Below are 27,514 nucleotides of genomic sequence, written 5' to 3'. Positions count from 1 at the left end.
GCAAAGTACATGGCAAGGATGTGTGCCTTTTCTAGGTCTGAGCATAAAGACATTGGGCATGCTGCCTCCATGCTGCTTCCTGTCCCTTCAAGCTGGGACACAGACATACCTATGACCTATCTTTGACTATGTAGATGAACCCTGAGATGTAGAAAGCATGGAGCAACAAGATGGAAGAAATCTGGGTGCCTGAATTTCTGCGAAGAACATGATTCTTTGCAAGCCTGGAATGCTTACCCTTTTATATGAGCAATATAAAAAAAGCTGTATGCCCTTTAATTCACTGTATTTTGGGGGCTCTTTGGCCCAGCAGCATAGGCTTACTCATAACTGGCATAAACACTATTATGTAGCACTGTTCTGGGTGTTTTACATGAATTATCTTATTAATGAGTCTCTGAGGAAAGTACTGTTACTATTCCCAGTTTCCAGGTGAAAAAACAAAGATTTGGAGGGTTGAGACAAAAGAGTAGTGAGGTTGGTACAACTGCAGGTCTCTATGATGCAAAGTCAAAAACCTAACCACTACACTAGTGTGCTTCCTAAAAAAAAAAACCTACTTATTACTTACAAATTATCTCACTCTAATTGAGATTTTTCTTCTGTGGTATCTCTTACATACTCAGAGCAGAAATATTATGAGCTCAAAATTGAGGGATATAAATTATATTTGGTTTGCCCACAAACACCCTTAATCTTATTATTAGCTGAACACCTAAATTTGTGTTAAACTCCAAAACTTTGAAAGAAATCAGACTGCAGGCCAATGAAAAACAGCTTAGTAGATGAAACTTTTTACTCTACTTCTAAAATTCTATTCTGTTGCACACAAGGCCTAGATCTGTACCTTGAACCAGCACTATGAAATATTAATTCAAAATGAACTTGCTTTGGCTGTGTCTAATATTATGTTTATTATGAAAGAGCCTGTGAAACACTGTTACGCAACACTAGGGTTCTTCTTTTAGTAATATGAGGACACACACCTTCACTCCTCCCAAACTTTTAAAGCTAAATCCAGGAGACGTGCCAGTGAGGCATGTATTGAAGGGGGCTGGCAGAGTCAAGTGAGGAAGGGGACTGGAAGATAAGCTTCTTTTGTCTTTACACCTTTAAAAAATCATTTTGCTTAAGAATCTTTTCATCTTCCAAAAAGCTCTTATAATTAAGTGCCAGAATCCACTTATTTAGTCATTCAACAAATATGTACTGAGCACTTACTGTTTGATGAGTACGCTGCTAGACACTGGATATGGAATAGTAAATAAAAGTAGAGTTAGGAGAGGGAGGTGAAGCAGTAATGTTCACACAATGGTCATAGTTTTTATCTTAAGCTTGAGTAAAAATTCCAGAATTGTCTCATGCTTTAAGAACTTCAAAATGCATAAACCACAAGAAAAGAGACCCCTGCACTTTCTCTCCTTATCTCTTAGACATCCCTAGGTCAGAGGGGGCTGGAAGCACTACTATATTTTATGCTACAAGCGCCTGCTGTTGAACTCACAGGTTCAACACCCGACCACACTGCCTACTTAATATCTTTCCTACCAATCCCTTCAATTTTTCTAAATACACATTTGAAATTCATGCTCATCCATCTGCTTCCCAACATTGCCGCCAATCTCACTAGGTTTTAGTTAAAAGGAGATGAGTGAATGACATAAATTCTTTTCCAGCACAAGCAAATATTTGATTATATATATTGGTCTCCTCATTCTATGCTTGGTTAAAAAGACAGAAGAAGGAAAAGGATTAGATTGGTACTCCATAAGCTAAATCATTCCTATAAAAATAAAAGCTCTTCTTACATTTGATTACCAACTGCGGAAAGATGAAGCTGTGAAAATACCACCTTCTGTGAGTATAATGTGAGTGATTTTAGATCGATCTTTGTGTAGTCAGGTGTGTCCCTGGCAGGCTGGTGTAGAAAATGCTCCAATCCTTCTCTGCAGGGTGGAATGGGCAGTTTTCCTGCAGGTGGCCCAGCTCTTGCACTCACAGGGGGTTCTGCCCACATGCTCCTCCTTATGCCTTGCAAAAGTGCTGTCTGATTTCTGACTCAGCCTTGGCTTTTCAAGGAACTGTTTAAAACTTCTAAATACGAATGTATTTAGATACTGCTTCAGGTCTGAAGAAAACAGTTAAACAGTTTTTTTTTTTCTTTTTTGCTAAAAACTACCTAAAAATTGGTGTTTTTAAGATCTTAAGTGGCACTTATTTTCAACACAATTATTAGAACTCTAGGCCAGGCGCAGTGGCTCATGCCTATAATCCCAGAACTTTGGGAGGTGGAGGTGGGTGGATCACCTGAGATCGGGAGTTCGAGACCAGCCTGGCCAACATGGTGAAGCCCCATCTCTATTAAAAATACAAAAATTAGCTGGGTGTGGTGAGGCACATCTGTAATGCCAGCTACTCGGGAAGCTGAGGCAGGAGAATTGCTTGAACCTGGGAGGTGGAGGTTGCAGTGAGCCGAGATCGCTCTACTGCTCTCCAGCCTGGGCAACAGAGCGAGACTCTGTCTCGCACACACACAAAAAAACCTCTATTTGCATTTGCACTTAAATTCCTCCAGGTGTTAAGTTACATTTTTAGTGAAACACACTAAATTGTAAGTAGCACTGTTTGTAGACAGCATCATTGCAACACTGATCAACAAAATAGCCACTAGGCACCTACTAAATGAAACTAATCAGTCAGATCTGGACCTGGCCTCAGATTCTTTCTCTGCAAGAAGATTAGAAACATACATGGAATAACTATAATCCCACACAGAAAGCAATAAGTGCCTTGGGAGTTATATATAGTGCTTGATATAATTTAAAAAGGGAGCATTATAAAAGGGAGCGCTTATCCTTAGGTTGTAAGGGAAGGGGGTAGGGGCTGGAGAGGGAAATACAGACGTTGAGAGGTGCCAAAACAAAGTCAGAAACCCCCTCTGCCCAGCCATGAATGCTCTACCATGTGCTAAGCCATAGTCCCAAATCCCCAAAGCCTTTGGACAGAAGCAAGGAGACAACAGCAAATACGTGGTGGTGGCAAAGTACAGCGCAGGCACAAGGTGTTTCTGTTGGGCTGGAATCTAGGGCGTGTGTAAGATTGTGAAGGAAGACAGGATAGGATCAAGATCAGGATCAAGGAGCGGGAGGACCTTAGGGGCTTGGCTTTATTGACTAGGTAATAGGGACTCCTTGGAAGTTCTTTAGGTGGGACTAATGTAAGAGCCACACTTAGAGGAGGTGACTGTGGAGGAGGGTGAATGTCCAGGCAGGGAGACTCGTAAGAAGTCAACGGGAGGAAAGAGTCTGACCTACAGGGGTGGCACTGCTGATAAGCAAGAATCGAATGCAAGACAGAGCAGTGAGCTGCAGGAAGAGTTGGAAAAGTCCAGGAGTTAGGATGCTCTACTTTAAAGATGGAAGCTCACGTCAGTAAGCAGCCTTCTGTGCCTTCTTCCCTTTACTTCCACCAGGCTACTTCATGCCTGGCTTCTCAAGTCTGTCCCTGAACATTGCTTCTTCAACAATCACTTGCCAGGCATGGTGGCTCACGCCTGTTATCCCAGTGCTTTGGGAGGCCGAGGCAGGCAGATCACCTGAGGTCAGGAGTTCAGGACCAGCCTGACCAACTGGAGAAATCCCATCTCTACTAAAAATACAAAATTAGCTGGGCATGGTGGCGCATGCCTGTAATCCCAGCTACTCGGGAGGCTGAGGCAGGAGAATTGCTTGGACCCAGGAGGCAGAGGTTGTGATGAGCCAAGATAGCATCATTGCATTCCAGTCTGGGCAAAAAGAGTGAAACTCCGTCTCAAACAAACAAACAAACAAACAACAACAAAAAAATCAATCACCTGCATACCAACTCACTGCCCCATGGGCCACTAGTATGCGTAAGTACAAAGTTCTAACTCTATATTTCCAAGGCAGTGATTCACCCTTGTTACCATTCCCTTTACTGTGGCAGAGACTACTAGTTGCTCCTCTCATGTTCATTTCCCCATTGTCTACAGTAGACGTCAACAAAAAAATCTTCTGTAAAGGGCAAGATAATAAATACTTTAGGTTTTGCAGGCTATATGATCTCTGTAGCAACTACATGTTGTGTATTACTAATCTGAAAATCCAAAATCTTCTAAATCTGACACTTTTTGGGCACTGACACAACACTACAAATGAGAATTCACATACCTGACCTCATTTGACATGTTGTAGTCAAAACACAATCAAAATTTGTTTCATATACAAAATTATTTAAAATACTGTATAAAATTGGGCCAGGAGCAGTGGCTCATGCCTGTAAACCTAGCATTTTGGGAAGCTGAGGTAGATGGATTGCTTGAGCCCAGAAGTTTGAAACTAGCCTGGGCAATGTAGCAAGACTTCATCCCTATAAAAAATCAAAAAATTAGCTGGGCATGGTAGTACATGCCTTTAGTCCCAGCTACTGGGGAGGCTGAAGTGGGAGAATCACTTGTGCCGAAGAGGTCAAAGCCACAGTGAACCTTGATCACACCACTGCCACTCCAGCCTGGGTGACAGAATAAGACTCTGTCTCAAAAATAAAAAATATTATTTATATAAAATTGCCTTCAGGTTATGCATATGGTGTACATGAAACATAAATTTCATATTAGACTTTACTCTCATCTCCAAGGTATCTCATTATGTATTCACAAATATTCCAAAATCCCAAAAAAATCTGAAATCGGAAATACTTCTGGTCCCATGCATTTTGGATACTCAACTCTTCCACTGTCATGTGAAAGCAGGTAATTTATAAACAAATGGGCACATCTGTGTTCCAATACACTTTAATTTTTATTTATTTATCACTCTGTTGCCCAGGCTGGAGTGCAGTGGCGTGATCATGGCTCACTGCAGTCTTGACCTCCTGGGCTAAACTGATCCTCCCATCTCAGTCTCCCAAGTAGCTGGGACGACAGGTGCGCACAGCCATGCCTGGCTAATTTTCTTTTTAAATTTTTTGTATAAACAGGGTTTCACCATGTTTCTCCGGCTTGTCTTGAACTCCTGGGCTCAAACTATCCTCCTGCCTTGACCTCCCCAAGAGCTGGGATTACAGGCATGAGCTACCATAACTGGCCAATACACTTTTATTTACAAACTATGCTTAATTTGTAAATAATTTGTGGCTGGCTGACTTGACACTCAGACCACTGTTTGCTGATCTTGTTCTACAGTAACAGAAGCTTAGCAGGGTGTCTGCTGGCTAATGTTATATTTCCCAGCCTCCCTTGGAGCTCGCTGTGGTCATGTTCTGGCCAATAGGATGTAAATGAAAATGATCTGTACAACTTGTAGATCATCTCCTTTCCCTTGGGCTGAAATGAAATCACGGTGAGCCATCTTTGACTGTGAAGATGAGGGCAACTCTCTCAAGATGGCAGAGAAACAAGAGGAAGGAATTTTTCTATTCAGGTACCATGCTAGTCCTGAATCAGTATGGATCCCTTGAGTTCTTCGGAGAGGAGGAAAGCACCAACAACCTCTTAACTTGTTTAAGTCACTGTATTTTGGGCATCTTTTCATAAAGACTTGCATATTCGAGTTTAGCTCAGTACATGAGGCTGTAATTAATTCAGAAAAGAAAACACTGTTCCAGGGCTACAGAACCCCAGTGATCAATCATAAGCCTACACAGTGAGGTCAGATGACTTGGCACTAATCTATCATTTTCATAGGAACTAATTAATATATAGTGAGGAACTAATAACTATGCCACATACTTATATAAAATACAAGCTCTCACTCATGTTTTAAATAATTATGATTATTTTTACAGAGGAGATTCAGAGAGGTTAAGAAATATGCCCAAAGTGATACTGCTCCTAAGTAGCTATGCTGATATATAAACTAGGACACGGGACTCTCAGATATGTTCATTTCCCCAAATCAACTCCCTCGGATCAAGGACAAGCCACTGTGCTATTATGAGTCAATGGCTCTGTGACTGCAGGTTTTCATTTTTAAACTGAAAGCTGCCACTAAGATCTACTGACTAATGGCTCCCATTGGTTTAATTACTACTACCCTTTAAGAGCCAAGTAAACCAAAATGACACAAGGTTAAGTGACTTAGCCAGATTCCTTTGAAAGACTTCAAGGATGCCAAAATGTGGATTTCATCAGACAGCCCCACTAGCTGCCAACTCAGCCCCAGCTACTGCCATCACCTCCTCCTTCACTGCCCATTAGAAGTTAACTGCCTGGACACTTGCTACACCAGACTGAACACAGCCTGCAAAAACTAGCTGCAAAATACACCAGCAGAAGGGAAGAGCTCTCCCCTCTCCAGGAAAGGGTGAGCAATCACCCTAACATGTGCTGCTGCCCCTAGTCTGTCGGGTGTAGCATTTGTCTCTGTTGGGAGCTTGGCATCGATCATGAGGACCATCTGGCTCCATTTCCCTGATGGCCACAGCCTTTCCTGTCCTGTACAGACTGGAGACTCAAGGAAAGTCAAGTTCACCCTGAAATTATAGCACAGCCAATAGCACCAACTCACCATGGTAGACGAACCCAAAATTTAGTTGCAAAAAACTTTAACCTTACTTCAAATTTAAAGGAAAGAAATGTTTCAAAATTATTTCACTTTTTTTAATGCGATAAAAGTTGATGTTTTGAAAACTTCATGAACAGCTAATTAAAAATTATTATAACTAGTTATTGTTATACCAAGGATTATACAGCTGAAGAAAATGTTTTGTTATAGAAATGCAGCAAAGAATAAACAAGTCTATCTTGAATAAAGCACAAAGTTAGCATGTTCTTAATTTCCCTTTTAAGCCAATTATTTCTATAATATAGAAGGAAGACCTTATCACCAAAGTGGACTTTTTAATTTCTCTATCTTTTTTTTTCTTTTTAGAGACAAGGTCTTGCTCTGTCACCCAGGCTGGAGTGCAGTGGTGCGACCATAGCTCACTGCAGCCTCAAACTCCTGGGCTCAAGCAATCCTTCTACCTCAGCCTCCTAAGTAGCTAGGACTATAGGAGCGTTACCACGCCCAGGTAGTTTTTTCACTTTTTTGTGGAAATAGGTCTTGCTAGGTTGACCAAGCTGGTCTCGAACTCCTGGCCTCAAGTGATCCTCCTACCTCGGCCCCCAAAAGTGTCAGAATTACAGGTGTGAGCCATTGTGCCAGGACTATTTGGCATATCTTGAACTTTTTCCAGAGCCAAATTATAATGGGTACAAAACTATGCAGACATTTAAAAGAAATATTTTTCAAAAATATTTGGGGATGTGGAAAATGTGCTCATATATATTGTTATGTTAAAAAAGCGAGTTTCAGCCGGGCGCGGTGGCTCACGCCTGTAACCCCAGCACTCTGGGGGTCCGAGGTGGGCGGATCACGAGGTCAGGAGATCGAGACCATCCTGGCTAGTATGGTGAAACCCCGTCTTACTAAAAATACAAAAAAATTATCCGGGCGTGGTGGCGGGCGCCTGTAGTCCCAGCTACGCGGAAGGCTGAGGCAGGAGAATGGCGGGAACCCGGAAGGCGGAGCTTGCAGTGAGCCGAGACTGCGCCACTGCACTCCAGCCTGGGTGACAGAGCGAGACTCCGTCTCAAAAAAAAAAAAAAGCGAGTTTCAAAACAGTTTATATTCATTCTTACAAAAGAATAACTATGTATAGCTATATAAATATGTATAGAAAAATGAGTCTGGAAGTAAATACCTCAACATTTTAACAGGAGTTTTTCTCTGAGTAGTAGAGTTACAAGTAATTTTTCTTTTCTTATACTTCTCAGAATTTTCAAAATCTTCTACTATAACAAACAATAAAAGTATACATTTTTTAAGGAACTAAGTATAAAGAACATGACATTTAAGGCACAGCCTCCTCCTTTCATTGGATTCTGTAAGAGGATGAAGAATGTGGTTTTGGAAACAGCGCAAGTTATTCTGTGTCCAAATCATATATAGAAATCTCAGAAACACACATTTTAAACTGCACATCAAGTCTCAATGATCTGATGGTGGCCATTTCAGAAAGATCAGAGGGGTCCCATAACATATTGAAATACAGAGCCTCTGGGGAGTGGGCCCAGACTCATTACAACACACAGCTATTATCTACATTTTATCTCCACCAAATAGACTTAAAAATGGAGAGGAGAGTGTGTGTGTAGCACTCAAACATCTGCGACATATCATTATGGAAGAAGAATATTTCTAGGAATTCTTATTCATAATTACTACTTTCAAACTGAGAAAACAGCAGAAAACAACTGTTAAATTAAAAAGAAATGCATGCATGTCACAATTTAGCAATAGCCAAAGTCAACTAGAAATCAGTTTCTATTTCACAACAGCAGTCACAAAAAACATAAAAATCCTCACGACTAGGGAACACAGTCAGAATAAAGTTTAAACCTGAAGAATGTTACTTTCTCTGCGCTCTCACCCATCATAAAGCATAACAGGGTCTGAGGCCACATATTTACTTGCAGACATTGAAAAAAAAAATCTTAACTGCTCAAGCTAACAAATCAGTGTCCCAAGTTTCACACTATTGGTCATATGATCCTCCAAGTGTTGTTTCTCAGACTATCTTTCTCTGACAGTCTCTTCTTTCTTTAAAGCCAACAGATCAACAAAATAACCTAAACTAACCAAGCTCTTTCACTTTTTGAATGATGGAACCTCCTAACAGAGCAAAACAGGACTTTGAAGGTAGTATTTCAGGAAAAAGAGAAGGTAGGGAGTTTCAGGAAAATGTCTGATAAAATTCCATTGCTTTTCCAAAATAACAAAAGCATAGTTTCCCCAAGTCTCAAATACAAAAGCGAAGCAAAAAATAAAAGCATGTTCTTTTTACACTATTCCTGAGGGAAACACACTTTCACTTGCTATTTCAATGAATACTTTCTCCACAGTATTATTTCATTTCCAGAGAAAAAAATATATAGACTGAATAATCCCTAAATGTTTTAGAATATATCTATAATACCTAAACAAATATACAGCTTCACTGAGAAATTCTACCTGCCTTAAATAAATATTTAGTTAACCGAAGAAGAGATGTTTCAACAATGAAATAACAATGAAGAAAGTGCATAACAAAACAGCATTAGTCTGTCTAACCAAAGAATAAGCAAAATGACAGCCCGGCGGCATAAAGGTTGTAGAGTAAAAGAAAAAAATGCTACCAAGATACTGAATAAGATTCTGATCTATTAGTATAAAAATGATGAAGAAAGCAAACACACCTTTCATGTGAGCGGCCTAAAAAGGCAGCTTCTCTGTACCTCTGACTTCCAACATCCTGTTCATGACTAGAGTCTAGGAAAGTAATACATGACCTCAGTAATGCTGGCCTGGCCTGCACCCAAGTCAGTGACTTCAACTGCTCCACATTAATAACAAAAGCCATACAGAGTGGACGTGCAGGGAGAGTGGAAGAGATGGAAGACTCTGGGGCAGGCTTCTAAAAGCAAAGCCATCTCCTGTTAAAGAAACTGGCCAAATACTGTTCAGAAACAAGAGCTTCTTCAGTTGTCTTTATAATGCCTATAGTTATTCCACACGATTTTAAAAAATGGTCTTCACTGAACTCTAACAAAATGATCCTCCCTATAAGAGACTGGAGCAAAATACCACCTCCCAGGGACTGTTCTAAGCACTTTATATCAATTAAGGTACTTGATCTCCAACAACCCAATTAGGAAAATACCATTAGTCTCAGTTTACAGATAAGGAAACTGACCTAAAATTAGGAGACATTTCAAGAGCACAGAGTTAGTAGACCCAAACACAGGCTCTTGGGCTACAGAGGCCAAGGGCTGCACCACTACAGCCAGTGATACCATACTGAATCTTTCTAGTGCTTACATCCTGTCTGCCTAACACCTTAAAGAGGCTGCAGACACAGCAACTCCCAGGGCTACAGTCTTGTTGCAGCCATATGTTTCCTGGATTTGAAGGGAAGGGCAAAAGCTAACTTGCATTGAGTACCTACTGTGTGCTAGCCCTTTCAGAAAAGACAAATTCCCTGGTGATATAAGCATTATCATCATTATTCCTATATTACAGATGAAAACTAGATTCTGAAGGTTTCAGTAACTTGCTTAATGCAAGGGAGAGGTAGTGCTAGCATCTGAACTGAATCTGTTTGTACGTGGCTCATGTTCCTCCCACTACAGAAAGTGTCCTACCTCCTCAGTCACAGGTTGATCCCCTAAATGGGTGACTTCTCCAACAGCCAGAGATGATCTCCCATATTTTAACCAGTCATTTTACATATGAACGCTATTTGAACTACTGGGAAGAACATGGAGAGGGAGGAAAGATAGGTCAGTAAAATTCCAACACAACAGCAAAAAAACTCTCAACCCACAGAAAATCCCTACAATTAGTTAACGGAAAGCATATCTGGCATACACTCAGCACTGCTGCAGAGAACCATGAACTGTAAATATATGTATCTATTTCTTTCTGGTGTATATAAACTAAACATCTGCAAATCATATTACATTTTCAATGCACTAGAGGAACTCACTATTGAAAAGAATTCTGTTGGCTGGGAGTGGTGGCTCAAGCCTGTAATCCTAGCACTTTGGGAGGGCAAGGGAAGAGGATCACTTGAGGCCAGGAGTTCAAGACCAATCTGGGCAACACAGTGAGACTGTATTAACAAAGAAAAGAAAACTGTGGTTAAATTCCTTTGTAGGGTCCAAAGTTCTTTTATAATACACAATCCTCTAATTTACTTTCTAAGTCTTTGAATTTTCAAAAGCAGTTATATTTTATTTTAGGCAGAACTATGAGAATATATAATAATCTAAATTATTTTACATAAGCTTGGGATGTAGTTCTGCCTTAAAATTGAAGAAATGAACCATTATATATGTCCAAACTTTCTCTAGCCTGTGGTTATATGAATTGTTAAGTTGCCTGTCATAACAGCATATAAATTAGTTTGATTTTATAGCTTGGCTAAGAATATCTTGAAATAAAAAGAGCACTAGAGATTCAAAATCTGATAAGTAAAATTAAAGATAGTACCATGAGACTTTTGTACACAGAATGTAAAAATAAGAGGGTTTCAAGATTCAATATTCTCATTTTATGAATAAAAAAACTGAGGCCCAAGATTTAAATGATCTCTTAGACTTAACCAGGGTCCACGTTAGAAATTCAATGGAAGAAACAAAATTAGAATCTAGTATGCTAAGGCATAATTCAAGGTATGGTTCAGAATGGACCCCCTCTGATGACATCATACTGTATTGTAAGCCCCAAAAGAGCAGAAACTGTGTCATATTGCTGGTTCTCTCTAAGCTCCTACAAATTACCTTGCTTAATACATATTACTGGTCAGGCACAGTGGCTCACATCTGTCATCCCAGCACTTTGAGAGGCCAAGGCAGGATAGCTTGAGCCCAGGAGTTCAAGGACAGCCTGGGCAACATGGCAAAATCCTGTCTCTACAAAACATACAAAAAATTAGCCGGGCACTGTGGTGTGCACATGTAGTGCCAGCTACTCAGGAGGCTGAGGTGGGAAGATCACTTGAGCCCAGGAGGTCGAGGCTGCAGTGAGTGGAGAACACTGCAGGCTAGCCTGGGTGATAGAGCAAGACCCTGTCTCCATCAGTCAATAGATCAGCCAGTCAACCTAATTCTCCCTGTGGTGGGAGAAGGGAATCAGAGGTGGCTGATATAGTAGGCTACCTCCTATTTCATTTCTAGCCTTTATAGTTTGTTAGATCCCAGGGTCTCTAGTTATGCAAAATCAGTGCTAACCGTACCCAGGGAATACAGCATTGCAAAACCCAGATGTATCATCTTAAGGATATCCTTAAGGACGCAGGATTGGAAGGCAGGAGATACTTGCAAATCAGTTAACCTATCCGGCTTAAGATTTCTCTGCTCCGGAATGAATAAACTGTATTTTTTGTATCTCTAAGTCCTCTTCCAACATTAAATGTTATTGCTCTGCCTGTTTCCTGAATTTTATACATTTGACACAAACATTAATACTTTAATAAACTCTTTTCGACTTGCCTCTTTGTTTGCTGAATTATATGCATAACTCTGTTACATATATAACTCTGAATTGTAGTCCCTAGCAACCCCTACCCCACCTCAATGAATGAGGCTTTGGTCTGCAATGGCCACTGAGTCCCCCTTTTTTTCATAACACATTTTCTACCAGAAAAGCTCCTCAGGTTTAGGGGATCTGGCCCCTATCACTTCTAGTTCCTGGCATCAGGGCCTAAGGCTAGGCCACTGACATCAAAAATACTGTTGGGAGGCCATGGTCTCTCCAGACAGGCTGCTGTTTGGTCTCTATTGAGACCTTGAGCAAATGAATGCTGCTCAGACTACTGGGAGATACAAAGGGTCAGCTGCAGGGTCTGGCAGTGTGAAGCTTGTCCCAGGCCAGAGGCACAAAGTCAGAGAGAGGCCAGGGTTTGGAGTATGAGCTCTGTTGTATAACCTGAAACTTGAGAAGGTGGTTAAGAAAGATACTCAGACAAGGAAAAAACAAGAGAGGTTTAGAGGCTAGAAAAACGAGAGAGAGAGAGAGAGAGAGAGAGAGAGAGAGAGAGAGATACTTTGGAAGTTCCAACAGGCTGTCTCAAAAAAGCAAATGTTTCTATCATCCATGTAGGTCAAAATAACACGCATTTATTGTATTTGTGAGCGAAATAGGACCTTACTAACTGTTGTTAAGCATAAAGATTTTTGTTACTAATATATGAGTGTCAAGAAAAAGAAAGGCCAGGATACAGGATTTTCATAATTAAGAAAAGAACCAGAATATATATTGTATATTTGCATAGGACTTTACAGTTTGCAAATCACCTTCACACAAATTCTGCTCTGATCCACACAATTATCCCCATGACATTAAAAGAAACTGAGGCTTGCGAGTATGATTTACTTGTCCAAGATGCCCAAACTGCTACACATCTGCTACACCTTCAGGTCTGCTGGGAGTTCTTCTACCACACCACCAAGTCTCTTTAAAACTACTTTTCCTCAAAAGCAACCTTTTCAGAGAAACAAAATTTATCCTTATGCATTCTTATAATTTTTCAATTTTATTTCATTCTTAGTATTGAAAGTTGCTGCAGGTTGAGTATCATTAAACAGTGTTTTTATATGCTATACATCATTGCCCCTTGTACGGCAAAGTGTGTGAGTATATGATGAGTTAAATAATCTTTGAGGGCTAATCTGGAAACTTTGCCACCGCGTGTACTATACTATCATTTCTATGGGACGTTCTGTTCCAAGTTACATTCAACAGACCTAAAAGGGATTGTTTAAAACACATGAACGTGGCTAAAAATAATCACCATTGCAAACCAGAAATTTCTTGGATTTCACTTCTCTTTTTCATTTCATTTAAACATATACAGACATACACAGAGCCTGTTTTCACTGAGCAGCACATACAGCATAAAAAGCTAAGTATTTCAGTATAACAGAAGAAATTTCATAAAACTCCCACATTATCATGGTGGATTACATAAAGAAGCGGGAAAGTCCCCTCTGTCCCCAAACTGTGCCAAGACATCTGACATGCTCTTATCTGCCAGGACTATACAGTTATTCAACTTAGAATCCATTTTTTAGACAAATTAGCATAATATCATAATGATCCAAAAAAGTTCAAAAAGAACTTCTTGCCAGAATACTTAATTTCCTGAGGTTCTCCAAAAGATCTGTTCTGAGAAAAACGTCTCCCTGCCAAGGGATTTCAAATACTAAAAGCAGAGTGGCAGGTTTGCAGTTATAAATTTCAACAAATCACCAACCATACATGGTTGAAAGTTTTTTCAATGAGAATCAAGGTGTCAAGTTTAAGATACAAGAAACAAAAACAAACCTTCCCCCCAACAAAAGCCAGCTTCCAAAAAGGAACTAATCAAAGCATTGTTGCAACCACTACATCTATTAAAAGAAAGAGGTGACCAGAACATTAGGATAAGTTCAATTAACAAGTTCTTCTGATGCTTTTTATAGTACTTGGCTTATTAAAAATGGATTCATCCACAACTTTTCGCAAACATTTTTGTTGTGTAAATTCAGATGTGACTGTATTGAGCTTAAACCAAAGCAAACAAAACAAGAAAAAAAAAAAAACTACCAGACTAAATCTAAATATTATTCTGGAAAACATTCATCAGTTAGCTTTTACTCTACCTCAAAGAGCAGGTATTGTGAGGCCTGGTGGCTCGAGATCCTGCCATTTTCTCCTGTGCCCTCAACTCACAACGGTCCTTCCAGTAGAATATTTGAAAAGACAGACTAAGAACGATAGGGATCAAAATAAAAGCAGCTTACATGCATGAGAAACTCTGAATTGCCTAATTTCAGTCCCAATGCGTCTCAGTCTGCAGATCCTCTATAATTTTTGATGAAGTACAACATAAACCTGTTTAAAGCTGTTTACAATCAAAAGGTACAAAGTGTGAGAACCAAATTCTCTTGGTTATTGAGATGAGTCTTAAAATAACCACAAGAGCTAATATTTAATTTGGTGTTCTTACCTTTATGTGAGAATTCTTATTAAGACACAAAATGCCCTTATAAAACATAACAATCTATAGAGGAAATGTTAATATCTCGGCTATTTCTCCAGTATCATGACGGCTATTTTTCAGGTTTAGAAAGCAAGTCATTTTTTGAAAAAGGCCAATTATCGTTACTTTAAATACTCTTCTATATCTCTTTTTTGATGCATGTACTTAAAATAGCCTCATATGAAGCCCAGACAGCTCCACAGGGCTGTACCAGCAATCCAGCCACATTCCAGTGAGTTCCTTTTAATCTGAAGTGTTCAACATACACCTTGAATTCCTTTTTAGTGGTGCTGCACAATAGTTTTTCTGTGTTTTTCTCCCTGACCTATTTCTATAAGCTTATGCTTTCTTATTTTGAGTAACCTGAAAGTAGACACGTTTATGATCTGTAAGCAAACTTAAAACAACCCTACAAACCCTAAACAGTATTACCTCACATACTTGTATTTTTTTCTTTTTTTATATTCATTCCTTCCCTTAGGTTATAGTTCTGCAGGTATAAAGCATAAGTATAAAGGTGGGGTTGGGGGGGGTGGTGTAGGGGTTTGGGGAGGGGTGTTGGCGCTGATGTGGGGCGAGGAGTTCTCCAGGATACAACATTCCAGATGATTTCTAAGTTCCCTTCCAAAGCCACATTTCTATTACTTGCTGGTTTCTCTGGTCTGCATTTGTCCCAGACAGGAGCTCCTATGCAGCAGCGGTTCTCAATCTCAATTAGGGGGCCGCTATTTTAACTCCAGGGTACACTTGGCAATGCCTGGAGACATTTTTGTTGTCACAGCTGGGGATGGGGTGCACTACTGGCATCTAGTGGGCAGAGACCAAGGATGCTGCTGCTAACTAAACACCCTACAATGCACAGGGCAGGCCACACAACAAACAATCATCCAGGCCACAATATCAACAGTGCAGAGGTTGAGAAGTCACACTGTAGAGTAACAAGCTTAGGAAACTAAATGATTTGTCATATTCGGAAAACTGCAGAGCCCATTTCCTAAAAGATTCACACTCCTAAACAGGTAGCTGAAGAGACTTCAACTCCTAAAAAGGAAGCAGAAAGCAACAGTGCTTATTCACAGCCCCCTTTCTTCCCTTATCTCCCTCTTTCTCATCCACACCTATTGCATGATCAATGTTGGGAGGCAAGATAAGTCAGCAATGATCCCTGACTTCCAGGTGCAACCATCTAGTGAGGGAGATGGAATGGTCTCCTTACCACCAGGTGGCAAGTGCTCAGATACAGTAAGACGCAATGGGGTTTGCAAAGCGCACACATTCTTTAAAAGGTCCGTTAGGTATAAAAACTGCATTTAATTAGCAGATACTACTAAGGAGCTTTCATTGGCAAGTTTTAAAATAGATCAATTCAGCCAGAAAACTTTAGTCCCATTAAGAAAATGTGTTTTCAGGCCGGGTGCAGTGGCTCATGCCTGTAATCCCAGCACTTTGGGAGGCCAAGGCGGGCACCTCGCCTGAGCTCAGGAGTTCGAGACCACCCTGGGCAACATGGTGAAACTCCTGTCTCTAGTAAAATACAAAAACTTAGCCAGGCATTGTGGTGGGCACCTATAGTTCCAGCTACTCAGGAGGCTGAAGCATGAGAATCCCTTGAGCCCAGGGGGCGGAGGTTGCAGTGAGCCAGGATCACACCACTGCACTCCAGCTTGGGCTACAGAGTGAGACTCCAAGAGCATTCCTGGAGGAGCATTCTTGAAAAAGTATTCCAAGAATCACTGGGTTTACCAGTCTTACAAGTCATTCTGGATTCTTTCTGTAGCAAGGTAAGTAAGGAAGGCCAGATGTCAAAGCAGTAACTGCACAATGGGAATGACTTGCTTTCTAGAATACTTTGAGACATATCCATAGGAGCCATACAATTTTTCCTCCAAACCCAGACACTCATGAAAGTAATTCTTCCAGGACAACAGTAAAAACTAGGACAAGTGTTCATGAGAGCCATGACTGTATGGCAGCACTTCAGAAGCAACTTTGGTTGGACAATGATGCCCATGTGAACCCTGTGATAGCTACAGATAGTAAACCTAACTATGCTACTTTTTTAGTCAACTAAAAGTCAGTTATCGTCAAAAGGCAAGAAATTTGACACTCAGTATAAAATACACACCGAACACACTCAAGCAAATGCCAAATCTAGAAAATCTGAACATACTGTGTTTATGAATCTAAAGTATAAGATTCCCACAATAGTGTGCACCAGATGGGATTTAGCCTTTTCTCTGCAGCACATGAAAAGCAAGAAAAATTGTTTAACAGGTTTTCCTTTCCTTTGACTAATATCCTGATTCCCCAATCGGCATAGGCACATTTCTGGTACTTGCAACCAATACAAACCCTCAGTGACAAGTCACCTGACTTGACGTGTTTAATCACATTCTGATCCATGGACACTTTGTACTAAGCAAGAGAAGCAACTCCTCTTGAAAGTCATGCTGCCACCAAAATGTATGGGTTCTTGGGCATTTGAGTGGTGTTGAGATGTTATACACATAATCTAGAAAATCCTATAAAATATGACACCAAACTCCTTGGAAAACAAAAAAGATCTCCAGGAAGAATGAGGTCAATACTCTCCCTGTCTTTACTCCAACTCATAAATAAGGAGGCATCTGACAAAAAACCCACTGTAGTCTTACATGGAGCTTGCAAATTAAAAACTAAACCAAAACATAGACCAATGCTTTGGACACATAACTAAGACTGAATGAAAAAGAAAGGTCACTCCCTGCAAGGTTAGAAAGGTAAATATATGTATATATACATATTTTATTTACAGAGACAGAGAGAGAGACAGGGTTTCACTCCCGTCACCCAGGCTGGAGTGCAATGGTGCAATCTCGGTGCACTGCAACCTCTGCCTTCCCGGCATAAGCAATTCTTGTGCCTCAGTCTCCCAAGCAGCTGGGACTACGGGCGCATGCCACCATGGCCGGCTAATTTTTGTATTTTTTGTAGATTTGCATTTTTGCCATGTTGCCCGGGCTGGTGTCAAACTCCTGAGCTCAAGTGATCTGCCTACCTTGGCCTCCCAAAGTGCTAGGGTTACAGGCATGAGCCACCAAGCCTGGCCTCTAGTATGTTTTTTGTTAAGCCTAGTACCAGATGGAAATTCCACCATGAAATGAAGACTGTATCTTCATTTTTCAAAATGTTTGGATAAAATGCAGAAATGTAAAATGGATGACATATTAAGGCTGTTCACAGTTATTTGAAATGTCATTCTAAAACAGGATTAATTATTGAGCTGCTATAATCTGAAGGAAAGGTCTGGTGCTATTATTCCTTTTTAATTAAACAATTATATTAAACACCTAGATGAAGTTTGAGAATATGCTTGTTAATTATGTAGACGACACCAAGTTAGATGAAAGACAATATTCCAAAGGATCTTCATGTAGAATACTGCACAGACAGTGATGAGATGACATTTTAATAGAGATGTTGGGTAATATATTTATGTACATAAATTGTATGAACAGAAGTGCTGGAGACCTGGCTTTACAGCCTACCTCAACACTGATAGTTAAGTAACACAGCTGTGTGTGTGTGTGTGTGTGTGTGTGTGTGTGTGTGTGTGTGTGTGTGTTTTTAAAGGAAATTCAATCCTTAGATGCATTACTAAAATTAAATAACCAGATCAAGGGAAGAAATAGTCTGATAAGCATCACCTAAGTTGAAACCACATCTGGAAAGACGAGTTGAATTCTGGAAGCATCATTTTAAGAGGAAATTAATTATCTGGAGAAAGACCAGGACAGTTAAGAGTATAGACATCATACCATTTGAGAAACTGTTGGCAAAACCAGAAACGTTTGGCCTAGGGAACACTCCATGCAAATATGACGGCTTTCTTCAGCTGTTTACAAGGCTATCACAGGGATACCCCTGAACAAGTTTCCACTTGCCAATGTCTCTCCAAAATGTAAACGCTATACGCCAGGCTCAGCTTGACAATAAGAAAGCAAACATGACCTCTCTAACGTGGTCATTTGATTCAAACAGTCTAAGATGAATTTAGGCTTCTTGGCCACTGCATTACACAGTTGACTCAGAATGACTTCAGACCCAATTTAAGCCACAGTTTTCTCTTGTGACCATGGTTAACTACTGTTAATCTCAGTAGTTATCACCTACAGAGACCATATTATGTATTTGCTCAATGTCTGTCTCTACCTACTACAATGTAAGTTTCATGTAAGGCAGAAGCTTTGTCTTGTTCACAGCTGAATACCCAGCACCAAGAACAAGTCCTGGCCCATAGCAAGCATTCAATAAATAAATGTTGAATAAGTGAATGCCTGTTAAACAAACACCAAAAATGTCATAAAGGGGCCAAAAGACAGAAGACAAGAGAATAGCAAACAAAAGAACTAGCAAGCAACAGAAGGTACAGGAAGGCACATTTCAATGCAAGAATAACCTTCCTAATAATTACAGTTGTTCAAAAACAGAACAAGATGCAATTTTTTTTTTTTTTTAATTAGAGATGGGGTTTTACCATGTTGGCCAGGCTGGTCTTGAACTCCTGACCTCAAGTGATCCACCCACCTGGGGCTCCAAATGTGCCGGGATTACAGGCATTAGCCACCACGCCCAGCCAAGATGTTTCATAATGCAAAATTTTGTTCTCCATAATTGAATACATTAAACTAGATGCTGAATGAACAGGAAGTCTGTATTTTTGGATGCTTGAACTGGGTAACCTCAAGTATTTTTGAAAGTCAGTGATTCTTCATAAAAATGAGTTCTGTACAGAGCCCTCAGAAATAATACCACACATCTACAACCATCTGATCTTTGACAAACCTGACAAAAACAAGAAATGGGGAAAGGATTCCCTATTTAATAAATGGTGTTAGGAAAACTGGCTAGCCATATGTAGAAAGTTGAAACTGGATCCCTTCCTCACACCTTATACAAACATTAATTCAAGATGGATTAAAGACTTAAATGTTAGACCTAAAACCATAAAAGCCCTAGAAGAAAACCTATGCAATACCATTCGGGACATAGGCATGGGCAAGGACTTCATGTCTAAAACACCAAAAGCAATGGCAACAAAAGCCAAAACTGACAAATGGGATCTAAGTAAACTAAAGAGCTTCTGCACAGCAAAAGAAACTACCATCAGAGTGAACAGGCAACCTACAGAATGGGAGAAAATTTTTACAATCTACCCATCAGACAAAGGACTAATATCCAGAATCTACAATGAACTTAAACAAATTTACAAGAAAAAATCAAACAACCCCATCAAAAAGTGGGTGAAGGATATGAACAGACACTTCTCAAAAGAAGACATTTATGCAGCCAACAGACCCATGAAAAAACGCTCATCATCACTGGCCATCAGAAAAATGCAAATCAAAACCACAATGAGATACCATCTCACACCAGTTAGAATGGCGATCATTAAAAAGTCAGGAAACAACAGGTGCTGGAGAGGATGTGGAGAAATAGAAACACTTTTACACTGTTGGTGGGACTGTAAACTAGTTCAACCATTGTGGAAGACAGTGTGGTGATTCCTCAGGGATCTAGAACTAGAGATACCATTTGACCCAGCCATCCCATTACTGGGTATATACCCAAAGGAATATAAATCATGCTGGTATAAAGACACAGGCAGACGTATGTTGATTGCGGCACTATTCACAATAGCAAAGACTTGGAACCAACTCAGATGTCCATCAATGACAGACTGGATTAAGAAAATGTGGCACATATACACCATGGAATACTATGCAGCCATAAAAAAGGATGAGTTCCTGTCCTTTTTAGGGACATGGATGAAGCTGGAAACCATCATTCTGAGCAAACTGTCACAAGGACAGAAAACCAAACACTGCATGTTCTCACTCACAGGTGGGAACTGAACAATCAGGGCAGGGAACTGACACAGGGCAGGGAACATCACACACCGGGGCCTGTTGTTGGGTCGGGGGAGTGGGGAGGGATAGCACTCGGAGATATACCTAATGTAAATGACGAGTTAATGGGTGCAGCACACCAACATGGCACACGTATACATATGTAACAAACCTGCACGTTGTGCACAGGTACATTAGAACTTTAATTAAAAAAAAAAAAAGAGTTCTCTATTATCAATGAGGACAGCAGGGATGTCCCATTCACTATAACATCTGCACAGGACTGTTTCCACTTAACTCCAATCTACTCCCCACCTATTTGTACTCTTTGAGCCTGAAGAGTCTGATCTGTCAAGGACTGCATCAATCCTTGTCCTACACTGGTTGGGTTTAGTCAAAAGGGACAATGGCTGGAGACAGAGGAGCCCAGGGTCAGGGAACAGAACTGCTGGCTGTGTCCCTGTAGGTTCTCAATGGACAGTCTCCCTTGACTGCAGACCTCAACTCCTATAAGGCAGCCATTTGTACACAGCCAGTGGTTTGATAACATTCCCTCCTCACATACAGATATTAGCCCTTGCCCCATACCCTCTTACTTGCCCTTGTATATTCTTACTATACCCTAAATTTTTATTGTCTTTTTATGAAATGTTCCCCAAATTATCCAACTTGTGTGTGCCATTTGCCTCCCACCAGGTCCCTGACCAATGCAACACCTAAGTGAGTGCTTATGCCATTTTTGTTTGACCACTTACAAGGACCAAGAGGGAGCACACTACGTTTTGGAGAACTGTAATTGTTAGACATATCTCCTTTATATTCAGCCAACTCTGTAACTCTTATTCATTAATTTTAGTGCTGCTATGGAAATAACACTAGGCCTTTTGCTTATTTGAAGCCAGTTTTCAAAACAGTTATAATGATGGGGAGACATACAATAGGCACAGGTCACAACGTATGAGTCTCATGTCTCAGCACAACTGCATAGGCAGCTTGACTTCCTGTGCATTCTGTAATAGCAGCTTCCCGGTTTAGCAAGCACGTTGGCTTCAAATCCAATCATTCCTTCAGAAGCAGGAAGTAATGTCAGGTTATCATGCAACAATATCAGATTTGGGGCACCAACAGCAGTTATGAGGAAATCATATATATATTGTGTTCCTTCTCCAAATATGAGTTTATAAAAGAGCAAACACTACAAAACTTCTTTTTTTGTCTTCTATTATTGAGGCTGACCTTCTGTGGGAATTACTAGAGCAACAGGATATTTTCATCCTGCATTGATTTTTTCTTATAAAAAGTGTATCAAGTGTAAAAATATTGTCTTTTCTCACTATAGCCAGAGTGAAAAACTAAACGAATTAAAGTGCTTGGTAAGAGCTGGTATTTCCTGGCCAGCTGGGGTTGTTCACACCTGTAATCCCAGCATTTTGGGAGGCTGAGGCAGGCAGATCACTTGAGGTCAGGAGTTTGAGACCAACCTGGCCAACATGGTGAAACCTCATCTCTACTAAAAATACAAAAAAATAGCCAGGTGTGGTGGCTCACAACTGTAATCCCAGCACTCTGGGAGGCCAAGGTGGGAGGATCACCTGAGGTCAGGAGTTTGAGACCAGCCTGGCCAACATGGCAAAACCCCGTCTCTACTAAAAAATAAAACAATTACCCGAGCGTGGTGGTGCACACCTGTAATCCCAGCTACTCGGGAGGCTGAGGCTGGAGAATCGCTTGAACCCAGAAGGTGGAGACTGCAGTGAGCCGAGATCATGCCACTGCACTCCAGCCCGGGCAACAGAGCAAGACTCCATCTCAAAAAGTAAATACACAAACAAAAAAATTAGCCAGGTGTGGTGGCAGGCACCTGTAATCTCAGCTACTCAGGAGGCTAAGGCAGGAGAATCGCTTGAACCTGGAAGGCGGAGGTTGCAGTAAGCCAAGACGGCGCCATTGCGCTCCAGCCTCTGTCTCAAAAAAAAAAAAAAAAAAAGAGTTTGTATTTCTTTACATGGCCTGCTGTCACAGAAAGCACCAAGTATTTCTTTATACAGCTTTGTATGGCAGCAAGCAAACAAAAGAGCAGGTGAGAAAAATGCACATTGAATGAGTTTAGATAAAAGAAAATAAATATAACTTTATAAGTATTATAAGCAAAGAGGAAAAAATCTGAAGAACTCTAATAAATATGAAGAAAAATCGCCAAAGGAATCTACTGCCAAGAACTACTTGTGTATTACAATTAAAACATTTTAAATTGCATATATTTATAGAAATTAGGCATATTTGTAGTAACTTGTAAGAATGGGAATGGAGAAGATAATGAAAACTGTAAAGCTTTTATAATTCCTACTTCAACAAGTTTTCAAACTGTTTAAATATCTAAGTTTTAGGCAATCACCACCAGCGTCATCCACTCCAAATACAGCACAGTCTAACAAAACTGACAACTGTTATGAAGAAAACAGAAATTAAGAGATCCCAAAGAGTGTGGTACCAACACTGGGCTGCTGTTCTGCCTATGGCTCCCTTTCTCTGATCTTTGACCACATAAATTATCATTAGAATAGAAGAAATTATTTGCCAGGTAGATAGGAATGCTTTTTTTTTTTTCCTCAAAAAACAGGACCTATCAATAATATCTTTTTTCCCTTTCAAAGGCCTGTGGATGTGACTAAAAATACTAGTCCAGAATCAAAGTCCTTTCCACTCTGCACCTGAGAAGAGTGCTCCGTGGACTGCTCCACGATTTGAACTTAAGGACCCTGGCCGAGCAGTGGTGGCTCATGCCTGGAATCCTAGCACTTTGGGAGGCTGAGGCAGATGGATTGACTGAGGTCAGGAGTTTGAGACCAGCCTGGGCAACATGGTGAAACTCTGTCTCTACTAAAATACAAAAAATTAGCCAGGCATGGTGGTGGGCACCTGTAATCCCAGCTACTGGGGGATCTGAGGCATGAGAATTGTTTGAACCCTGGAGGCAGAGGTTACAGTGAGCCAAGACTGTGCCACTGCACTTCAGCTGGGGCAACACAGCAAGACTCTGTCTCCAAAAAAAAAAAAAGAAAAAAAAACCCTCATCTGATTTGCACTTCTACCTCTGACTTAAGGTTGATCCAAATAGGGCATCAAAAAACATGGAAGACACACCCTCAGCCTTTGCACTTACAGGAGAATTTATTACAGACTGTTTCATTGAGGTATTGGAACTTATACCTCTGTAGATAAAAAAAAAAAAAAAAGCAAACATTTACTGACCATATCCAAATATGGCATGTCCAATATAAAAGTAAAAAGCAATGGCTCTGGGGCTTTCCTGCAAAGAGGTATTTTATATACATTTTCCTCGTTTGACCAACCTATGTTCTCACTCTCTCCCTTTTAAACTTAGGACTTCTAAGAATATTGTATAAATAAATATTGAATTTCCTTTCCAGGGACATTGAAAATGCCCCCAGTCCCACTACAGATATTGGATCCATTTCAACAAGCATTTATTGAGTTCCAACTATGTGCACAACATTAGATCACTGTACCAACGATGGAAAGATAGGTTTTCTCCCAAAATGTAGTTATCCTCCTTAATTCCTGAGACAAAGTTTTGTAGCTTCCCAATTAGAAATAATAACTACCAATTACCCTACATTACAGCCTTTGCAAGGCTATTTCTGATACCAACAGAAATGTCCCTGTCTCATGGTTAGAATCTGAAATGAGAGACAATTATACAAGTAACAAAAAGCACAAGCTAAAACTGTGGCCTGGACAAAATACTGTGTGAATACAGTAAACACTGTTATTCAATGAATCAAGGGGAAAAAATTTTGGGAAAAAAGTACCATTTGAGATAGTCCTTAAAGAAGGAATGGCACCCAACCACAAAAGGCATGAGACGTGGAGACAGGTAAGAGAAATGAGCCTGGGAAATTACGGAGGGTCTTGAGGACCATGCGATTTTCAATTCAAAAATTAGTGTAATCCAGGCAGGCCGGTGCCTCACACCTGTAATCCCAGCACTTTGGGCGGCTGAGGCAGGTGGATGGCTTGGGCCAGGAGTTCAAGACCATCCTGGGCAATATGGCAAAACCCCGTCTCTACAAAACACACACCCACAAGAAAATTAACTGAGCATGGTGGTGCATGCCTATAGTCCTAGCTACTTGGGAGGCTGAGGTGGGAGGATGGCTTAAGCCTGGGAAGCGGACATTGCAATGAGCCGAGATCATGCCACTGCACTCTAGCCTGGACGATAGAGCCAGACCATGTCTCAAAATAATAATATAATAATATTTAGTGTAGTCCATTTTGGATAAAGTGTGATATATCCACACAATGTGACATTATCCAGCAATAACAAGGAATGAGTGTGCCTGCGTATGTGTGTATGTATATGAGGTGACAGTGAGGGAATAACACATACCTAATATAGAAACTTTGAAAACTACAGAAACACATTTAGAAAAAACACAAAAATATTTGCAATCCCAACACCCATATATATTATCCTTATGGAATACTTAAACTTTTAAAGTCAAGTCTCTGTCATTCTATTTTTATGTCAATTTCATAATGTATGTGGCTCTACTCGTTTAATAATAAAAAGCTAGAATAAAATGATTTGTTCCTAAGTTTTTCATTTTTATAAATAACAACAAATTTAGAATTACTTAAAAGCTATAATGGTGGGGTTACTGCTCTTAATTGTTATTAATGAATATAAATATGCTTTCTCTATTATCTAAAAATAAATTTGATAACAGAACCACATACAACAAGGAAATATGCAAATGAATAGAGCATAAAAATCACAGAATTACTGAATTTCAGAGCTGGAAGTGACCTTGTGGACTATGAGTCCAATTTCGATTTAAACGGAAATCTGACTATGACCTCACCAGATAGGGTCCCTATTTTATTCACGTATGATTCCTTTGTACAAAGCCCTACATGTGCCAGGCACTCTATAAATACATTTGAAATAAACTAGCAACGTTTGTTGGATGAATGAAATTCATTTTAATGTAATGATTTATAATCTCAGAAGGAAAGACTTCTGCCTCTGGTCTTTCTCCAAAAAAATGGCTTATTGTTCATTTATATATTAGTAATGAATAAAAGCCTGACAGGAGAACATGTAATGGTAGTCCCCAACTAATGGAAAAGTTTTAATCCAAAAGTTTGCATGTAAGTAGATTCATTTGAACTCAATGCATTTTCCCATAAAAACAACGTTGTACATTATGGGTACTATGGCCAGCCACAAAAGCTCCCTTAAGTATACAGTATAGTTCCAACAGACACTAACCAATAAGCAGAAAAATGCTCTATGGGAAAATGTGTTCAGCACCCATTGTGGGAACCATCTTCTTGCTGCTGGCCAGGAGGCAGGCCCCTTCAAGATCAGAGATTGGGAGATACACAGGTGAAAAATCAGAACAGGGTAAAGTTGTCAAGAGGCATATAGAGAAAAACAGTGTACTCCCCCAATCCCCCTTTCATGCCTCACTCATTCACCAAGGAAGCACATCCTCGTGTCTTCTATATGTCAAGTCTTGTACTAGACATTGATGGGGCACATCAGAGACCAACACTGACATGGCTTTTATCCTTCTGGATCTTATAGTCTAATAGGGAAGAAAGATACTGAAGGATGAGAAAAGAGAATGGGGATGAGGGTGAATGGAGAGAGAGTAGGGGTACGATGAAGAGAAAAGAATATTAGTAATGTTAGGTATCATTTCCCCCTCCTCCTTCCTCTACCTGCATCTGCTTCACAATTGGGGCAGGGAGGATGAGGAACAAATAATTAAAAAGTAGATGCAGGGAGAGCTTTAATTTTTGTCTCCCCTACTTCTACTCCTTTTCACGGATCTCGATGCCAACTAGCGCAGGCCAGAGTTGACTGGCATTGATGTGGGACGCGGGGAGTGAACAAGCAAACACTGGGGCTGTAGGAGTGAAGAGAAAGGAATGAAAGGAAGGAAATTCCCATCCCCCAGAACAAAGGAGAAACATGCTCTTGTGATGAGCACGCATAGGATGAGGCTGCACCTATGTCAGGAAAAAGCCGTTCTGCTGAAGGCCCATATGAGACAGACTCGACTCTGGACACCTAGCCCCATAAACATTGTCTGTTCCAACACATATCCAGTTTTCCCCATAATTTTATGTAAATTACTCAGGTATATTCTCATTCTTACTTGAAACTAAATTTGTATGTCTATGCCTCTAGAAGTTCTCTAAAGAGGGAGGAATTAAATAAGGAACCGTAAATAAGCTAAACTGTAATCACTCATCCTTTCTGAAGTTTAATTACCATGATGCTTTAAGGTGACATTAGGCTCTTTTGATTTACAAAAACACAAATAGCATAAATGGTCAGGAGATTTCACAAGCCCATGCATATAGGAATGAAAGTGGCAGATTAGCATCAATGTGGGCAGATACAAAATAACAGACACAGGGAATGAATCTAAGTCATTCTTTTTTTTTTTTTTTTTTTTTTTTTGGAGACGAAGTTTCCCTCTTGCAGCCCAGGCTGGAGTGCAATGGTGTGGTCTCAGCTCACCACAACCTCTGATTCCCGGGTTCAAGCGATTCAGCGATTCTCCTGCCTCAGCCTCCCAAGTAGCTGGGATTACAGGTGCCTGCCACCATGCCCGACTAATTTTTGTATTTTTAGTAGAGATGGGGCTTCACCATGTTGGCCACGCTGGTCTTTAACTCCTGTCCGCCCAACTCAGCCTCCCAAAGTGCTGGGATTACAGGCCTGAGCCACCACGGCCAGCACGAATTTAAGTCATTCTCGAGGGATGATGGCCTCTAAGGCAACAGATGTAACTCTAGGGTGGGATGTGGGGAACATCCTAGTCCACCTAGGCTGCTCACTGCCTGGGTGTGGCCCCAAAGACCACCAGAGCAAAGGCAGCATTAAAAAACAAGAAACTAAAAATTCAAACACAAAATTGCATGTGTCCACTGAGTATATGAACCTAAAATAGTGCAGGGGGTTCTATCACCGCACCTCATGGCATACTTACAGAGAAGGTAAAGATTCTGGAAATTTG

The 27,514-nt window shown here is 40.4% G+C and overlaps 1 protein-coding gene across 4 annotated transcripts in view; it reads right to left on the bottom strand.

Annotated features, from left to right (window-relative positions):
* GAB1 (GRB2 associated binding protein 1) overlaps positions 1–27,514 on the bottom strand; it is a 131,961-nt gene that overhangs the window by 78,472 nt on the left and 25,975 nt on the right. For 2 of the 4 annotated variants that reach the window (XM_030816188.1, XM_003257756.3), the window contains exon 1: positions 9,239–9,400. The exons of the other annotated variants lie outside the window; for them this stretch is intronic. The gene's annotated coding sequence lies outside the window, so the exon portion shown is untranslated. Of the gene's footprint in view, positions 1–9,238; positions 9,401–27,514 lie in introns of those variants that run through there. 4 annotated transcript variants of the gene reach the window in all.

This window comes from Nomascus leucogenys, chromosome 7b, assembly GCF_006542625.1.
Source record: "Nomascus leucogenys isolate Asia chromosome 7b, Asia_NLE_v1, whole genome shotgun sequence".
NCBI lineage: Eukaryota > Metazoa > Chordata > Mammalia > Primates > Hylobatidae > Nomascus > Nomascus leucogenys.
Note: the sequence above shows the minus strand (reverse complement) of the source record. Positions and strands in the feature narration are given on the sequence as shown.